Below are 20,204 nucleotides of genomic sequence, written 5' to 3' on the forward strand. Positions count from 1 at the left end.
TCATGGACGAGATGCCAATGAATGGAGGGCTTTGTTGGTGCATTTGTGTAGCGCGTTCGCCAGTTTCAGGGCAGACCAGGACATGCCTGCGACATCACTCTTGATTTGGTGTCGTCGTCGCATGATTTGGTCGTACTCCTTTTTTGTTGGGTGTCGACGTCTAATTCCTTCATTTTTTTGCATGTTTTGTGGGTGCATATATGCGTGCGTGTACTGTGTGTTTATGTGTGCATGTGTGTACGTGAGTGTTTGAATGTGCGTGCACGTATGTGTGCTCGGGTATGTATGTTTGTGTGAGTGTGTATGTGCATGTATATCGGGTTGTGTGTGTGTGTGTGTGTGTGTGTAGCTGTTAAATCTTAGATAATAAGACATAATTGAACTTTTACATTCAAAAGACAATTGGCAATGAAACAAAGAATAGATAGGTACAAAAACAATTCAGTATTAGAATCATTTAAGTACAATGTTTGTAGGAAAGAGATCCTCTTTTAGTATGTAGATAGTAAAAGAACTTCCCAAATCATAAGTGAGTGTTCCATCTAATGTAGGACGGCTTGCCAAAGTCAAAAAGACCTTCCAAGATAAGATAGAGTCCTTACCTGCATCCATTCAAACAAGAAAACAATTCAGTTAGCCTTGGATGTGTTTTACAAGTATCGATGGACTGTACCAGTTGTTATCCATGTCCATCTTACAAATTTTTTTTAAACCTTCACAAGCTAAGTCCAAGAAATTGTGATTTCTCTTATTTTAAAGAATCCCAAAGAATTTACTAAAAAAGTATCATTTATGATTAGAGTATCATTTTGATTAGAAGGCCATCACCCCTTCTAATCCAAGTGTCAGAACCCCCCCTCCTTTATTTTCAACAGTTTTTATCAGTTATGAAAGCTTCATCAAATGAAGTTTTTATTAATGTTTATCCATTTACAGTTTTTTTTTAATTTTAAAGATAGGCAAACTAAGGCTTGTTTTTAGGTTAGAAGCCTATCACAGTGAAGTGGATTCCAAACCATACATACATCTCCTTAAGCAGTCCAAGTAACAAGGAGAGCTGCTAAAGAAGCCAAGCCATACTCTATACCTTCAAGTTTTTAAAGAAAAAGGTGTAAACTATGTTTAAAGTGCTAGATCCATAATAATATCCAAGGCAAACATATGAGCAACATCCTCCTCAGTATATGCAAAAAAAAACGTGAAATGTATATCCCATCCTTTCTAAAAAAACCATGAACGACCATAGTGTGTAGACTAGAAACCCAAAAGAAGCAGAACCTTGCAATACCCATAGGGTGAATTTCTTTTTTTGAACAAAATGTAAAAGCAAAAAATTAGTAAATCGGTCCGAGTTCGGAATCAGACACAAAGAGTAGTAACCCAACGCCTTTTCGGAAACTTTCCTTACCGAGGTGAAGCCAAAATAACCCTATTTCTATCATTTTTTACATAAAGAAATCAACCACCAAATCGCAGATACCAGAACTTCATAGTGTTAAGCCCTTAGTGAGAATGATATGCAACCAAAAATTACCAACGAAAAGTATGATATGCCACCAAAAAGCCTTTCATTCAGACAGTAACCGCCATAGCCACTGAATTATGTTTAGATGCACCATTACGGGCATTTAGTATAAGCTAGGTACCGACATTGTGACAGTAATCAATTCGGCAGAACCAAAAAAAGCTGTTGTGCGGAGGGTAGAGCACCACACACCCCCTCTTTTTCTCAATCATCAAAAAATACAAACCTGGCACAGAGTCATAGTTAATCAATCACAGCACCAAACCCCGCTATCCTGCAACAGAGATTAGTAAGCAAGACAAGAAAATAACCCATATTGTACTAGTTACCAGGGCAAAAAAAGTCACCCTTAATCATCCATATGCAATGACCACCGGCCATAGGGTGGAAAAAAACCATAAGCAATAATTTTAATGCAACATTTGGTAATCAAACAACACTGAAAAACCCCCATGCCTGGTTTTATAAAAATTGTAGGAGGAGACCACCAATAATATCAACAAAACATCCTCCTTACAGAGTGTAAACCCATGCGGACATAGACCTGATTATGCAATAAGTAAAGCAAGAAATAGCAATGAGACTGACCTGAGTAGCTTGAGTAAAGAGCTCCATGCTTTGTAACTCAAACGTAGTAGCAATTTTCCAGCAATCAAGAAAAGCACAACCAAAACTAAGTGAGGGGCAGAGATGCGCCCTCACCTTTAAATAGAGCAGGGAGGGAGGTGGCCATAACTCCAAATCATGCAGATATCCAGGCATTTAGGGGGAACTCTAGCAGAGCAAATGAAGCCGCCTGCACGGTGCCATGAGTAGGTAGCCAGAGTATTCACGGCAGGGTTTCACCCAAGGTAAAAAATACTCAAGTGTTGCGATGGGCTAAAACCCGGTAGTATTACCCATAGGAGGTGGTTAGAAACACCTAGGAGGTAAGTGAGCTTGGGCACTCCCTCAAGTGAGGTGGAGTGTGTGTAGTCCTTTCTAACCACTGCCTTATCAAGTTTTTTTAACCAAAGGGTTTTTTTAATAAAAAATTCTCATAAAGGAGACTTAAAATAATATGAAGCTCTCTTTTCATAAGAGAACCTAGGCATTGGTTAAAGCAAATACCGCCTGAAACAATAGTGCAGCTACTCAGCAGCTAGGGGATGTAACAACAAAGCTTAGCTTCATCAAAGTGTAAGGAATGTAAGGAGTGAGATAATTTAATCCACCTGGGTTTATTGGAAAGAGAGATGTAAAAAAATTTCTTATTCCTAGCATTGGAGAAAGCCATTATTTTAATCACCTTAGCAAGAATAGTCTTAAGGCCAAGATCCCCTTCCAGGGGAATGTTTTTGTAACATTGTGTAATGTCAACAATAAAAATGTGGAAGATTAAGCAAGAATTCTGTAGAGTTTTTTGTAAGCCAAAAGGGATTGTATTGAATATGTAAGAACTCCTAGCAGATTTTCTGTTTAGTGGCACAAATAAGCTCAAATTCAGATAATATAAGGTCAAGGTATGAAGTAATATCCTTGGTGATATCAATGAAAATACTATTGGAGGCATCAGATATCCATCTGAACTTATGCAAATGAAATTTATAAGTGGGAAATAAGACCGGTAACTTAGTGTTCAGAATTGAGTAGCCTAGATTCCCTAAGTGTTTAGCAATTTTATTGGTGACAGTTTGCAAAGGAGATTTAATATTATAGAATTCCTTACCACATACTCGATTACGAGCGGCCTTCCAAGCAAGGTTTTTGCATATAATAGTTGGATAGTTAGAGCTTTTGTCAAGCCCGACAACAAACCATTTATCAGAGATTTTTTGAAAATCAAAAGTTAGCTGAGTTGTAAGCCAGGAGTCATCAGAAGATAGCCTTTTTTAAGGTAGTTGCGATACTTTTTGAAGGAGCATTCCTTCACAACTTCGTTTAAGTCCGGTAGGACTATCATCTCCAATTGGAGAGCACTGACAAGGTCAGTGAGGAAGCTTAGTATAGCTGATAGAGCAAGGTAGGGGTTTTTGGGAAAGTTAGGTATATGATTGAGCCCTTTGGCCAAAATTCTACGTACTTTAGTATTTTCAATCATGCTAAGATCACATGTGTACACATGGTTACCACAAGCCTCAAGATTCCTGCACAAGGTGGTAAACTGAAAGCATGTACAATGGGGAACAGATTCTTGCCAAAGAAATTCCTTACTGTAAATTAACTTCTTAATGGGATGTTGATATTTCCATCCTATGAGAATATTATCAAGTAATTTGTGATTGCCAAAAAACATATCAAAGCACTCACAAAAAAGATTTTTTGGTTGAATCCAATCAAGGAGTACATTGTGAAGAGACACTGTATGTAGATGAATCCCTTGTCCGGCTCCACTTTGTTGAGAGTTCTTCTTCCGCAAGGGCTTGTAGTAACCTGTAGTATTACCAAAGTTTAAAATTCAAGGAAGTTTCTGATGGGGGGAGACCTGCCTCTTCCTCTTGTATAGCTATGAACTCTTCCCCGGTTAGAGGATGAACTAGGTGTTAGAAAGTAAGACTTGAAGGAGTTGGGGGTAATCAAAGAGTTGGATCTTTTGAGAGGAGGGGAGTCATCCTCATCAATACAAGGTTTAAGTAAGCTAGTGATGATCTTAACACCTTTAAAGTTAGCATAAGTAGTCAAGTAAATTCCGGGCTCATCAGATTTTAACTCCTTGAAGATACCCAACATTAATCCACGGAAGATGTTAAAGGCAATCTGCACAATAACAATTTTCTTAGCTTGGCCGCCTAACCAAGAGAAAATGAGGGAAAGGTGAAAATCCACAGGTTTTTCCAGGAAGAGTAAGTCCAAATGGTTGAGAATAACCAAATGGTGTGATCCAACCACAGGATGCTGGATTCACAACAGGTTTTAGGATCAAGAAATCTACAGGCACATTTCACATAAGATCAAAAGACATTCCAGATGGATTCAATATAGAAATCTGGATTACTCTTGTCAAATTCCATGTTTCCTTTGGTACGAATGTAGAGGCCAGTGTTGGAGGGTCACTTGGAGCGGTCAATGAGATTGAGATTGAAGGGTGCTTTGATAAGCTCCACTTTGTCCAGAAATTGTCCTCCTTTTAGAATCTTGAGTCTGCAGTCTTCTATAGTAGAGGCATGGAGGTTGGCAAGGTAGACCGAAGTTTCACTCAAAATGGGTGCTAAGAAAGCTTTGTTGGGCAAGACCCAAAGTTGATGGTCAAACCCAAGGAATTCAATTTCAATTTATCTAACAGGTAAGACAGGGAAAACTTTGGATATTTTAGGCACCATGTCCAGGAGGTTAGAGTCATTGAGTGAGCAAATATTACTCTGAAATTCCTTAACTTCTTCAAGGGCAGCACTATCTCGATAAAAGATTCCACCAGTTTGTGGAAAAGTTGGAGTAGCCGGTGTACAGACAAAAGAGGGATTGAGACCACATAACTTCCTTAGACAGTTAGGTAGACGAGTACCAGAGGAGGAGAAAAGGGAAAGCTCTTGCTGGTATTGTGAGGAGAGTAGGGGAAGTTGGGCTACGTAATGGGAGATTAAATCCACCCCTTCCATGGAGTCTTCATCCAAAGTAGCTAAAATTTTGACCCAATCATTAAAAGACAGCATATGTAAGACATATAATTTTTTGTTAGAGGTAAAAGCCGAATCATAAATTAGTTAAGAAGCATCCAAGCTGCTAATACATCTGAGTACAAGAGATGTGGCCACTGAGAGGGGCTCCGAGGACAATTCCAATCCTTCTGAGAGATCAAGAGTCTGCAATTTTTCCAAAAAGTGAGGTGAGGTTCACTTATACTTACCATAGTAAGTAATACAATCTTTGGTCTTCCTAGAGAGGAAGGGTCTAGTTCTAACTACCAAAGCATTCTTTGGTTTATGGTCCTTAAGGTATATCTTAATCTGTTCGAGAATCTTTGCATGATTCTCAGGGTTGTGATTAGTGCTCATGCGGGCTGTCTTTCTATAAGGTAAACAGTCCTGAAAAAAGAATTAGTATAAACATAAATAAAAGTAAAAACAGTAAGTGTAATTTTTTGGGCGTGCAAACCTTAAACCGGCAAAGTCAAGGATTATAAGCCGTGAGTAGGGGACCAGAAATAGAGTCTACAAAGGACCACCTAACACCAGTCAAGCGGTCAGGGGATAACAAGCTGTGGGTCCAACTTAGAACTCAATTTCAAATAAATTCCACCATAGAATATGACATGTAATCAAGTCGGCCAGTTGTACTGATAGCCGTTGTTTTGCTCTCCAAAATTTCCATGGTGAGTTACCTCACCCTACCAAAATCATTTAAATACTATGGCTATCCTCACCTGTTCATATGTAAATATGTGTGTGTGTGTGTGTGTGTGTGTGTGTTAAGCGACCTATTATTCCATGGAAGAAACCTCAACTAGCTAGCTATATAGTTACAAGAGACACAAAATATATAGATAAGTAGTATAGCCAAGTTTATACATGCTATTTCACCCTAATTTTATCCTAAATATAGTGTGTGTTTATGTAAGTATTTTACAAATTTGCGTATATATCTATATTGAAGTGTGGGTTTTTACCGAGTCTACATACGTCAATTTTTACCAGTTTACCATACATAATAATTTTCTATTTTTTCTAGTATATACATGGGTCACTTAAATACTATGGCTATCTCCACCTCTTCATATGTACATATATGTGTGTGTGTGTGTGTGTGTGTGTGTGTGTGTGTGTGTGTGTAGCTGATTTAATTAAAATAAATAAACACCAATAAACAAGATGTTCAAAAAGACGACTGGCTCAGAACACGCCACATTTATGCAAAAACACATGCTTCTAACAAACGACACTCAATTAGCCAAGTTACCGAACGAGTGCTACCCGAATCTAAGGAGAAATGATGGCTTGCATACGAGCATCATATAGCCGCCTTACCGATTGATGCCCGTATGTCTTTTGGGAAAGGGGAAGGGAAGTTGACTTACCATAAGGATACTAGATTTTCCACGTTATCGATGTAGTACGCAGACAGTAAGCCAATACTTACCACAAGGACACCATCTTCCCCGCGTCTGTAGAACAACTTACGCCAAACACAACACATACCCGAGTCGTGTGGTCAGGTACACCGCTACCACCACGCACTGCGACGTAGAGCACACTCCCAGACGACCCCCTCTCTCCCTGTCTCTCCTCTCGATGTACCTACAAAGGCGATCATCTCTCTCTCTCTCGCTCTCTCTCTCTCTCTCTCTCTCTCTCTCTCTCTCTCTCTCTCTCTCTCTCTCTCTCTCTCTCTCTCTCTCTCTCTCTCTCTCTCTCTCTCTCTCTCTCTCTCTCTCTGAGTCTCAGAAGATGACCGAAAGAATAACACCCAGTGGGCCCGAGCGGGGCCCTATATATATAATTTTGCGGCCCCGCTAGGCTTTTTAGTTTCCACCTCAGATCCGGAGGGAAAACCCTAAACCCCGATGAGATTTTAGTGGGTTTCCAGGTATCCCTAAACAGGATTCTTTGTGATCATGTTAAGTGTAATCATGTAAATGTGTCAATAAAACTTTGTGATCACACAAAATTTGTGATAATTAGGTAGATATTAAATTCCAGGCTATGAAGATAGAGGGGATTTTAGAGCTTGAGACAGAGTATGAGATTGAGCCACATGATTGCAGCTTTATGGATGTTGATATAGAGTCAGCATGTGCTGATGATGGTGAAGATGCAAGTTTGAGTTTTTGGGAGACAAGCAAGGAGGATAGAGCGGATAAGTCCACATCCTATGGCAAGGAGATAGAGTTTGATAAATCTATGCTCATAAGGGTAAAGCTACCTTGTTATGTGTCTAATGATATGGAGATAGCTAATGTGAAAGAAGAGTAAGTTGAAGTGCCAAAGAAAGTAGAGGATGATATGCGGTTTAAGGTGCTATGCGGAACCATGGTGATGACTTTTATCATGTAGGTAGCATTGGAAAGTGCTATGGAAATGCAATTGGTTTGAAGCTTTACAAAGGAGGATGAAGCTATGTCTTTGGATAGCCAAGCAACTTTTCAAGGTCAATAGAAGGATGATGATGATGAAGAAACAACCCAGGGGTTTGGGTAGTTTTCTTGTGCTCATGATGAGTTAGATGATGATCCAAGGGAGGAGAAATTGCTATTATCTATGGATTGCCATGGTGATCCTATGGATATAGGTTCTATAGATAGGTATTCTTTAATGATTAGTTTGATTGGGGATTTGATGATGCCAAGGTTGCTATGGATGAATGGATGGAGGTGCTTGTAGATAGAGCTTTAATGAGGATACGATGATGCGAGGATTAGCCCCTCTGAAAGAGGTGTGATCAATGAATGAGTAAGGGTCTACTATGGTTATGCCGGCAGAGGCAAATATGAAGAATTATTTGTGTCAGCAGTAGTGCTCTTTTGAGGGGAGCTCTACTTTACATGGTTGGTAGGGAGGGTCAAGTACGTCTATTTTGAGTGACGATATGATTGATGATGCTTGGGTGGAAGTGGGAATCTTGACAATGGATGCATGGAGTACTGAAGGTAGGACATGGGCAATCTATATGCATGGTGGGGTATGTATTGGGATAAAGCACTATGGGATGCATTTGCAAATGGATGGAAGAAGTGAGTTCAAGGTTTTTTATCTATGTGGAAGTTGTGATGTGATGGAGGTGGTGAGGCAACCCACTTGAGGTTTGGCAGTAACAACAAAAAGACTATGTATATATGGTTTTGGTTTACTAATAGTGTTTGCTAGTTTTTGCAGTGTGTATAAGAAGAAAGCAATTTTGTGGTTGAATATAAATGTTCAGCAAGGGGGTTGGATAATGATGGTGTAGACAATGTTGGTCGGCCATAGAAGATGGCAAAAGCAGGTGTATGGCAAAGAACTCGATCAGATGCATGGCAAAGTACTACAATAGGGAACAAGCAAGTGCATGGCTAACACGTGCATGGCAAAGGACTATAGAAGATACAAAAATCTTGGGTAGACAGGTAATGGTGGATGTGTTTAATTAATGTGTTTTTTTAGACCAAAAGGGCTTTAGAGTGGGCTAAATGGGAGGGCAAGTGAAAGAGGCTTATAGTGCTAGTTCTTTGCTTGGAGATGTAGAGCTTGAGTGATGACAGATCTGGTCCAAACGGCTCATCAAACAAAGCTACAACGTGCAAGATATGGTTCTTTAAAGTTGGAATGCATTAAAGATCTGAGACGAACAGGGCGGATGAGGACAGGTGGTCAAAGATAGTTTGAAGTGATGGATGTATATAGCTTGTATTGTGGAGTGTGTTAGTCTTTTTAGATTGTTAATCGAAGCTAGGATGGGAGAGATATTACTGGATGAGGTTTTGCCAAGGGCCAGTTTTGAGCCGGACTGACTGCTTTGGAAAACGTGCCATCAAATATTTTTGTAGCCTTGACAATATTTTTATGTGGAGTATGCAGTCTGTGAAGGCCATAGAAGTTGACAGCATGCCAAACAAAGTCTAGGACCGGCGAGATACAGAAGGTCAAAGTTGACGGTAGTGACCTACTGAGAAGTGCTAGATGAATCTTCTCCGTTTTGGATGGGTTGGCTTACAAGCCCAGCGAGATCAAAATGGGATGGTGCTTTTATTGGATTAAATTTGGAGACTCGATCAGCAAGTGGAAGTTAATTATTGCCGCTCAAGGAGTGAGCACCAACTGGCAAAAGGAGGAAGTGGAGGAAGAAAATAACTTTCTTGATAGTTTTTGTCAAGTATGAAGGCTTTGAAGGGGTTTTCACATGTAGTTGCCATGTGGCATAGGGTTAGTCCTACATGCGGGATGGAAGACTAAGGCAGTAGGATATATGGGCCAAAACGTGGTCCTCTTGGGGTGTCTGATTTGAGAGGGAGATCTCCTTGGAGCACCCGAAAATGGTGTGTGCGTGATGGCGTTGCTGCGGTGGAGCTTGGCGTTGTTTAATCATTCCGCCATGGTTGAGAACTATTGGACTAGAAATCCATCAGATGAGCTCAATCTGTGAGGGTACTCTACCCATAAAGTCAAGCACCAGAGACGAGCTGGCCACCGTTGCCAGCTTCTTTTTAATTAGCATTAGCAAGACCGACAGTGTGCAAGCATTATCCACTTCAACCACCTGTGGTAAACTTTTCTTCAAGGCTTGTAAAGCCATCTCCTTGGTTGTTGGGACCCCGTGAGATTTCCCTCTCCTTGCTCCTTTAGTAGGTCCCTTGAGGTGACCTTCTTGTTGATCCTTGCCACCATCTAGTTCACCTCAAATATTCCCGGCCTGCTCGGCCTCAGATTGATGGCCCTTGGATGATGTTTGACCCCCGGACATCGCCTGAGCATACGACAACCTAGCCGTTGTCAGGAGTTTTTTGGAGCAAGGGATTGCGCATATGTACATACAAATGCATGGTGCATCGAATAAAGGATTGCCCATTTTCCAGAGCCAGGTGGTTACGTGGGGCCCACATGTGTATAGGTAGGACAGCATGTACATAGTGCATCGTTTTTCACTACTACCAGTACCAGTGTGTTTTTTCTATAATAATGAGGAGTTGGTTGCATGTAAAACTTCTCGAGGAATCTATTCGCGGGCCGACGACATGAGGTAAGCAGATGCGTCAGATGGCATCTAGTGGCGTCAGGAGGTCGAATGGGCTCAATACTTGCACGTGGAGAAGTACGGGCACAACGTCAGTGTTTTCTTGTGATAATTATGCAGAAATTTCATCATGAGGACCACTTTTTGGGGCCACTTCACATGGTGGCGGGATGCATTATTGGAAAAAGTTGAGTGCCACGTGTGCAGATGATGCAAAAAGGTGACAACAACTATGCACTGTGGGGTCAGTTTTTGGCCCGTTCGGGGTCCGTTTGAGGTCATCTAAAAGGCCAAGGGTGCCCAGCTAATAAAGCTAAGTGCGGGAACTGAGAAAAGAGAGATAAGACCAGAAAAAACGTGGAGAAGAGAGGAGGAACAGCCGCAGGTGTGTTTTTTGCTCATTTCGGAGCCTGTTTTGGCCGTAAGCTACTCATCCGAGGTCGGATTTGAGCACTTTGACATTGTAGACTGGGGTTTGGGGCCATTCCGGACGCGATGGCGCTATCCATTTTGTGAAATTACTCACTCTTTTTCTGTTGTTTTGGCTGTGTAAGTTTCTCCTATGAGCGAAGCTTCTGCTCGAGTTTGTGATTGTATGTGGTACATTTTACCCATATTGTGTGAGCCGTTTGCCCCATTGGTGTTTGCCCAAGCTCATTTGTATCTAAACATCAGAAGTTCTCCTCTATTGAGGTGAGTTTTTTGGGTGTGTGTCTCTGTGTGGAGTAGGAAAGTGGACAGTCTCTCTCCTCGCACTCCATCGGTGTGTTCCCTGTCTCGGCCAAGAGGGTTGTGTAAGCCGAGTGGTGCCCCATAGAATGTGTGTGTATCATTCCAAGAGTGTGTGTCGGGTCGTTATAGAGATGTTCTGTGTGTTTCCATCCCGCTCACATTCTTTTGGCGCCCCCACGGAGGATCTTCTTCAAGTACCTTCTGCTTCGAGCTTCAAGTTTCGAGATTCGAGATTACAGGTTGCAGGTTGCAGGTTACAGGTTATAGGTTACAGGGACAGGTGATTCACACAGGGATAGGTAGCTGGAGTACAATGATATACTAGCAGTGGTGTCACTTGCAGTGGTTGTGGGTATGCATCATTTGGCGCCTGTTTGAGCGCATTGTCTGTTGGATTGTACGTTACTTGTGTTAGGAAATAAGAAATAAGACGTAGCTAAATAGATTTTTTAGTAGATTACTTAATGGAGAGAGATAGATTTCACACACAAGAGATTATAGAGTAGAGAGAGAGAGAGAGAGAGTACACACGATATACGTGGTTCACCCAATGTGGGCTACGTCTACAGGAAAGCAGTCACTCAATGGCTTTAGCACTTCAAAAGAAGAAGTAGTTTACAAAGGGATTAAACACCCTTGATAGAGCTCCCGCCTTGCTTCACTCTCACCACCTCACACTCACCTTGTTGCATCAACTTCACACTATGAAATGGGTGTAGAAATGGCCTCCTTTTATAGGCCAAAAGGGTTGCCCTCTCTTATGAGAGACAGCCATGTGTAGCCTCCCTTGTGCGAATAAGTCCAAATCGGACCCTCCAATCTGCCCATGTGTGGCCACCCTTGAGAAGACAAGTCCGCTTTTGAATTCGGCCATCGGCCACCGGCCACCGGCCATTGACTACCGGCCACCGGCCAACCGACCGGTTGTTTTCCGACCACTTTCCGGCCGCCATCTGGCCATAATATTCCGGCGAAAAGGAATATTCCGGCCAAAAAAAAAAAGTATCGGGGGCCTCCGTCCCCAAGGCCTCTAAAGTTGCCCCTGATTCTTGTCCGTGAAAATTTTGGTTTCCAGTGAGTGATTTTCCTTCACGCACGATGGCTTCTCCTCATAATGGGGGCCTTACAAATGTGCGCTTTTACCACAGAAAATTACAAGGGTAAATCAGGCTCCATACTTAACAATCTCCCACTTGGAGACTGATCTCCAAAACAAACCTGTGACTGCTTTCCATTCTGGCTTCTTATCCTTGAATGCCGATTGACGATGAGCAAAAGCTCAACTTCTCCTTGTTGACCACCTTTGTAAACATGTCTGCAGGATTTTCACTTGTATGCACCTTTCCTAGCTTTAGCTGTCCCTCTTCCAAAAGAGTGCGTATGAAGTGATATCTCACCTCAATGTGCTTTGTCCTTGAAATAAAGACTGAGTTCTTTGCAAGATGGATAGCGCTTTGGCTATCATTGTACAAGACACAATTGTCTTGTTTGAATCCAAGCTCTTCTAAGAATCTGTGAAGCCATAGAATTTGTTTGCTTGCCGTCGTCATTGCTACATACTCTGCTTCCGTGGTAGAAAGTGAAACCACCTTGTGCAGCTTTGAAGCCTAGCTTACTGCTGTGCCTCCAACCGTGAACACATAGCCAGTAGTGCTCCTTCGAGTATCTTTGTCACCTGCCATATCTGCATTAGCATACCCTTCTAGAAAAATATCAGTTCCTCCAAAATACAAAGCATTTGTTGTTGTCCCTTTTAGATACCTAAGTATCCACTTCACAGCTTGCCAATGCTCTTTACCTGGGTTGTCCATGAACCTACTCACAACTCCCACTGCATGTGCAATGTCTGGCCTTGTCCAGACCATAGCATACATTAGAGAACCTACCGCTGCAGCATATGGAACTTTAGACATATAGGCTATCTCCTCTTGTGTCATTGTACACATATCCTTCGTTAGTTTAAAATGACCAGCCAAAGGTGTAGAAACTGGTTTTGCATTTTGCATTGCAAAACTTTGTAGTACCTTCTTGATGTAATCTTCTTGAGATAGCTTTATTGTCTTCTTCTTCCTGTCCCTTGATATTTTCATACCAAGTATCCTATTTGCAGCACCTAAATCTTTCATTGAAAAAGATTTGGACAGCTCCTCTTTTAGGTCTTTGATGTCCTGCATGTTAGCACTTGCAATCAACATGTCATCAACATACAGCATTAGCATGATGAATTTCCCATCTCCCAAATTCTTCGTGTAGACGCAATGATCCGAGTTGCATCTTGTGAATCCATGATCCAACATCCATCGATCAAACTTCAAGTACCATTTTCTTGATGCTTGCTTTAAACCATACAAGCTCTTCTTTAATCTGCAAACCATTTTCTCCTTACCTTTTACTTCATACCCCTTTGGTTGAAGCATGTAGATTTCCTCCTCTAAGTCACCGTGAGGGAATGCCATATTTACATCCATTTGCTCGAGATTTAGATCATGAGAAGCCACAAGGCTTAAGACAAGCCTAATTGAGTTCATTTTTACAATACAAGAAAATATTTCATTGAAGTCAATACCTTTCTTTTGAGAAAAACCTTTTACCACAAGCCTAGACTTGTACCTTTTCTTCCCACCTTCTTCTTCCTTCAGCTTGTACACCCATTTGTTTTGAATTGCCCGCTTACCTTTAGGCAACTCAACCAACTCCCATGTTTGGTTGCAATGTAGTGAGTCCATCTCCACTTGCATGCTCTTCGTCCATTCTTCTTTGGATTCATGTTGCATAGCTTCTTCGTATGATTCCGGCTCTCCAGAATCTGAGATCAAGAGATTGTTGAAGGAAGGAACAAACCTTTCTGGAGGTCTACTTGCTCTTGTAGATCTTCGGGGAATAGGTTTAGGCTCCTCATTTGGTTGACATTGTTGCACATTGTCACTGTTTGCAATCCTTGAGTCTTCACCGTCCTCAAGCTCCATGTACTCATTACCTGTTTCTTTTGTTTGTTTTCTTTCCAACTAATCTTTGTACATATTTTGTTCGTTAAAAATTACATCCCTACTCCTTAAGATTTTACCATCTTCAGGATTCCATAGGCGATACCCAAAGTCTCCTTCTCCATAGCCAATGAAGAAACACTTTTTGGACTTTGCATCTAGCTTTGATCTTAGGCTTCTATCTATGTGCATGAAATCCTCACACCCAAACACTTTGAGAAATGCATAATTCACCGGTTTACCTATCCATGCCTCTTCTGGAACTCCCCCATCCTATCCATGCCTCTTCTGGAACTCCCCCATCCAATGCCGTTGAGGGTGACCGATTGATTAAGTACACAGACGTACTTACAGCTTCCGCCCAAAGCTCAAGCGGTAGGCCTGCATGTAGCCGCATGCTTCTTTCTCGTTCCATGATTGTCCTGTTCATCCTTTCCGAAATCCCATTTTGTTGAGGTGTCCTTGGGGTTGTCGCTTGCCTCCGAATGCCATTGCTAGCACAAAATCTTTCAAAAGCTTGGCTGCAATATTTGCCTCTATTGTCGGATCTGAGGAATTTAACCTTGGTACCTGTTTCATTCTCCACAAAGGCTTTCCACCTTTGAAATATGGAAAATACATCGGATTTATTCTTCATGACATAAACCCATGTTTTTCTAGTCGCATCATCTATGAATGTTACATAGTACAATGAGCCACCTAGTGATGGTGTACTTGTAGGACCCCAAACATCAGAATGAACCAACTCAAGTTTTTTATTTTTTCTTTCATTTCCTGATTTTTGAAATTTTATCCTCTTTTGTTTACCATAAACACAATCTTCACAGAACTCTAAGTCCACTTCTTTCAAACCTGGTAGAAGCTTCTTTGTTTGAAGGATTTGCATTCCTTTGGCACTCGTATGCCCAAGTCGGTAGTGCCACACCGCACTGTCAACTTCTGTAGTTGTTGCACAAGCTGAAGGTTGCGTGCTAACAGCACACAAGTAAAGTGTACCGACTTTTACTCCCTTGGCAACCACCAAAGATCCCTTTGAGATCTTCCATCATTTGTTTCCGAATGCAATGTTGTGACCTTCATCGTCCAATTGTCCTGTAGAGATCAAATTTTTGCGAAGAGAAGGAACATGCCTAGCATCTTTAAGCTTCCATTCATTTCCGTTAGCAGTTTTGACAGAAACTGTACCTTTGCCGACAATCTCACAAGCTTCATCATCTCCCAAGTATACATACCCAAAATTATCTTTGGTGTAGTCTTGGAAATGTTGCTTGTGTGGTGTCGCATGGAATGAAGCCCCGGAATCTACTATTCAGGAATTAGACACATTGTCTAATGAGAGAATTAGAGCATCTTGCTCTACTTTACCTGCCACATTGGCCTCCGATGTTGGCTTGTTGTCTTGAGACTCTGTCTCCTTCTTCTTCTTGGACCAGCAATCCTTCTTGACGTGGCCCTTCTTGCCGCAGTTCCAACATTCAAGACCTGACTTTGTGCGTGACTTGCTCCGCCTTGAGCGATCATGATCCTTTTGGTTTTTGAACCTCTCCTTAGGCCTTCCTCTTGTTTCCACCGATAGTGCAGCACTTGATGATTCTCCTGTGCTTCTTCTTCTCATTTCCTCGCTTAGGAGAACACCCACAACATCATCAAACTTAAGAGTATTTGTGCCAGAGATAGAATTACTTACAGCCATCACAAGGTTGTCCCAACTATCCGGTAGAGATGATAGTATAAGGAGAGCTCGCACTTCATCATCGAAGTTGATTTTCACTGATCAAAGTTGACTTATGTTTGTGTTAAAGTCATTTAGGTGTTCTGCAACTGAACCATTCTCTACCATCTTTAGATTGAACAAGCACTTCATAAGAAATACCTTATTGGATGCCGATGGTTTCTCGTAGAAGTCATCAAGTGACTTCATCAAGTCCTCCGTGGTCTTCATCTCCGAAACATTGAAGGCCACTGTTGATGCCAAGCTTAACCGGATTGTTCCCAGTGCCTTTCGATCAAGGACAATCCATGCTTCATCTGCCATTGTTGTAGGCTTCTTCGCAAGACCGCCTAGTGGCAAATAGAGGTCCTTCTGGTAGAGATAGTCTTCAATCTGCATCTTCCAATGTTGGTAGTTTTTTCCGTTAAACTTCTCAATCTTGAGCTTCCCTTCCTCCGCCAAAACTCCCACTCAATTCAAGGAATCCTTTCCTTGAGATAATTTAGCTACGAGCAAACCTTGCTCTGATACCAGTTGTTAGGAAATAAGACGTAGCTAAATAGATTTTTTAGTAGATTACTTAATGGAGAGAGATAGATTTCACACACAAGAGATTATAGAGTAGAGAGAGAGAGAGAGAGTACCCACGATATACGTGGTTCACCCAATGTGGGCTACGTCCACGGGAAAGCAGTCACTCAATGGCTTTAGCACTTCAAAAGAAGAAGTAGTTCACAAAGGGATTAAACCCTTGATAGAGCTCCCGCCTTGCTTCACTCTCACCACCTCACACTCACCTTGTTGCATCAACTTCACACTATGAAATGGGTGTAGAAATGGCCTCCTTTTATAGGCCAAAAGGGTTGCCCTCTCTTATGAGAGACAGCCATGTGTAGCCGCCCTTGTGCGAATAAGTCCAAATCGGACCCTCCAATCCGCCCATGTGTGGCCACCCTTGAGAAGACAAGTCCGCTTTTGAATTCGGCCATCGGCCACCGGCCATTGACTTCCGACCACCGGCCACCGGCCATTGACTACCGGCCACCGACCAACCGACCGGTTGTTTTCCGACCACTTTCCGGCCGCCATCTGGCCATAATATTCCGGCGAAAAGGAACATTCCGGCCTTACAAATGTGCGCTTTTACCACAGAAAATTACAAGGGTAAATCAGGCTCCATACTTAACAATCTCCCACTTGGAGACTGATCTCCAAACCAAACCTGTGACTGCTTTACATTCTGGCTTCTTATCCTTGAATGCCGATTGAAGATGAGCAAAAGCTCAACTTCTCCTTGTTGACCACCTTTGTAAATATGTTTGCAGGATTTTCACTTGTATGCACCTTTCCTAGTGATGGGGGCTTTTCACAAGCCAAGCTCCCATACCCCTCTTCTCTCGTCCCCACCCCATGAAAACCCCCTCTTAGGGAGGGAGTGATAAAAGACATTGGAAAAAAGTAAGAAAAAAAAAAGTATGATTATGTAAATATATGAGAAAGGTAAAATAGGCCACCTCATGCCTGCGGGGCAGCCCATCCCCACCTTGCCTCCTTTTTCTACACTGTTGCCCCGCCGTGTGTCCCTTTTCCTCTCCTCCACTCTAAAGGTCAACCCCCTCTCTCTTCCCCTTGTCCTTTCTCTCTCCCCTCAAGCTACCCCACCTCTCACCAATAATGCATTCTAACTCACCAATAATGCACCCTAACTCACATGCAACTTACCCTATCTTCCAAAATAGTATACCCCACCCCCCCTTTCTCTCTCCTATCATATCCCATGATCCAAATACCCCCCTCTCTCTCTCTAAAGGGCGCCATGTCTCTTGTCTTGTAGCTAAATAACCTCCCCCACACTCACACACACTCAGTTTCACTAAAAAAGGTGCCCACAGACCCATCCCCACTCGGTGGTTACCTGATTTTTCTTGTGTTCACACACATCTGCACACAGATTCACCTCTGAACACACACCTCTCTCTCCCCTCTTGTAATTACTTTATTCTCCATGTCACCTCTCACTTTTTTTCATCAACCCATCTCTCTCTCTTAGTCTCTCTCTCATGAGACTGCTGTTCTGGCACATATACACACAACAAGACAAGTGGGGCCCACAGTCACATGGCCTATGTAGATAATGATTTCTTCATTTCTAAATTCTATAATTTCTCCCCCCCTCCTCCCCTATATAAAGAGGGGCCACCATCACACAAAAACACACAACATCACCAAAGAACACACTATGCACTGTGTGTGCCTAGTGCACACACACACACACCCGCACCATCACCATCACCGCAATCACCATGCTTGTCTTGAGCATGACCTCTACACCCTTGGCTATGGAAGATGAAGGGCAACTAAATGAAGGATGATGGCCATAATCCTCGTGCGAGTCTTCGCCATCAACTCCCACCTATCCGCCATGTGCTCTACCACTCTCTCCCTTCTCATTCCCCTACCCTATGCTCCCCATTTCATCGCCTAATTCTCTAAATAAAGCTTGAGGTTTTGTGAGTATGTTTTCTTGCAATGTTTTGCCCATGTGAGGTGTGCGGAATCGCCACCTAGTCTTGTGTTTTGGAGTGAGCTTGTGTATGTGTGAAGGGTGTGCGGATTCGCCATCCTTTTGTGATGCCTAAGTACTAAGCTGCTATACCCCCTCCCTCACTCTCTCTCTCTCTCTCTCTCTCTCTCTCTCTCTCTCTCTCTCTCACTTGATCTCATTCCCTTTCCTTTTCATCATTACTCCCAAGCATCCATTTCTCTTGGAATGAAAACTTTGTTATGGTGGTGTGTTGTTTGCGTCCTAGCCGCTGAAGCTAGGTGGTGCCCCCTGTTTGCTTTACGATGACAGGCTCGAGGCGTGCCATTCGGTCCCCGGTGTTTTAGAGGCCGTCGGGGTTCGATGTTCGCTTTGCTCCCGTCATTTGGTGTCCCCACTGAGGATCTTTTCATGAAACCCTTCAGTTTACAAGACTGAAACCCTTAAACTATTGTGAATGGATGAATGGCTAGCAGGATTTGCTAATTGAACGACACAAGACAAAGAGCTCCAAGCACAACTAGACGAACTCCGCATCTCCATCGAAGCTCGAGTGCCAGGCATAACGGTACTCGATTTGCAGTGGGAGAGTTATACCAACACGTGTACGCTCAATCAAGGTAACACTGGATTTGAAGGCTCACTACCAGCACGTCATTGACACCATGCCGGGTGGGGAGCGGTTTTTGGAGGTTCTGGCATCAGATCAACCATTTGTCTTACCTTTGGTACAAGGCAATGTACCGTTTGAAGTTTTAATCTATGTCCTAGTATAAGAGAGTATACACGCCTCCTTGAAAAGAAGAAAAAAACTTTTGCAAGTTAAGCAGTGTGTCTTTCTAGCTCTCTCTCCGTAATCATGGCAAGTGTAGCATTTCCAACATTTAAAGGAAAGAAGGGGGAGGATTTGGTAACCGAATTCCTAGATGACTTTGAAGTAGCATGTGTAGTGAGCAACAAAGATACGGATGAATCCCGGGCTAGAATCTTTAAGCATCTCATGAAGCTAGAAGCTAGATCATGGTACAATGCACTTCCACAAGCAACCAAGGATGACTGGGAACCCTTAAAAACCGCTTTTAAGAGGCTTTTTGGGGGAGGTACCACTTCATAAAAGTTGTGGGACAAGTTGAGAGACATGAAGCAGGAGGGTCTTTTAGAATATGCCACCTATGAGTCCAAATTTGTGGATTTGTGGGAACGGTGGGTTGAGTCACTGGCTAGTGGGGAAGCTGCACCCGATTTCCTAAAAAAAGATCGGTTCACGCATGGCTTATGGCCGCTTCTCAAGGAGAAGGTGAAAGGTAGATTCCCGGCTATGTACGAGTTAGCCGTTGAGATTGCTCGCCTTAAAGACAAGAAGCTGCGAATGAAAGCCAAAGAAACCGAGTCAACAGAATCAGGAACATCGCATCAACCAGCAACTACGACAACCACCATTCCACCACCACCACCGGCTCTTGGGGTAAGAGATGACCAACAAGATATGTTGGCCCATATTACTGACCAACTGCAGAATTTGTCTGTCCACTTAATACAACGAGGGAGGAGTCAAGAAAGAGATCAAGACCCTGGAAGAGCACGACGACAAAACAGGGATTATCATTGCTACAACTGCGGAGAAGACGGTAACGGTATGTACTACTATCCCAAACCACGACTAAACTATAATAGAGGAGGTAGGAGGAACCAATTGTCACCCCCTAGAGAAAGAACACCCCCACCCCGAGCACCACCCCCACCAACACAAATTCTACGTCCACCCCAGACACCACTACAAGCATCCATCCCACCTCTTCCACCAACCCCACCACCTGATCGCCCTGTAAACATCATAAGGCTAGAAGAGAAAGGAAAAGCCATAGTAGTGGATCCACCCAGAGCAAAGGAGAGGGACAAGGGTAAGGAGAAGGTAACCTTTTTAGAACCACTTGAAGCCATGACTGTGAAAAGAGCTAGGAGGGAGAAAGCTACACAATCAGATGATGAGAGAAGCATGAGAGGAGAAACTAGCAAGAGGCCATCCAGGCCACGGCGGAAATTGGGCATCACCGACCAGCTAGGGGAAAGTTCTAAACCCTATGATCTAAC

The sequence above is a fragment of the Adiantum capillus-veneris genome, chromosome 16, assembly GCF_014529385.1.
Source record: "Adiantum capillus-veneris isolate H3 chromosome 16, ASM1452938v2, whole genome shotgun sequence".
Taxonomy (NCBI): Eukaryota; Viridiplantae; Streptophyta; class Polypodiopsida; order Polypodiales; family Pteridaceae; genus Adiantum; species Adiantum capillus-veneris.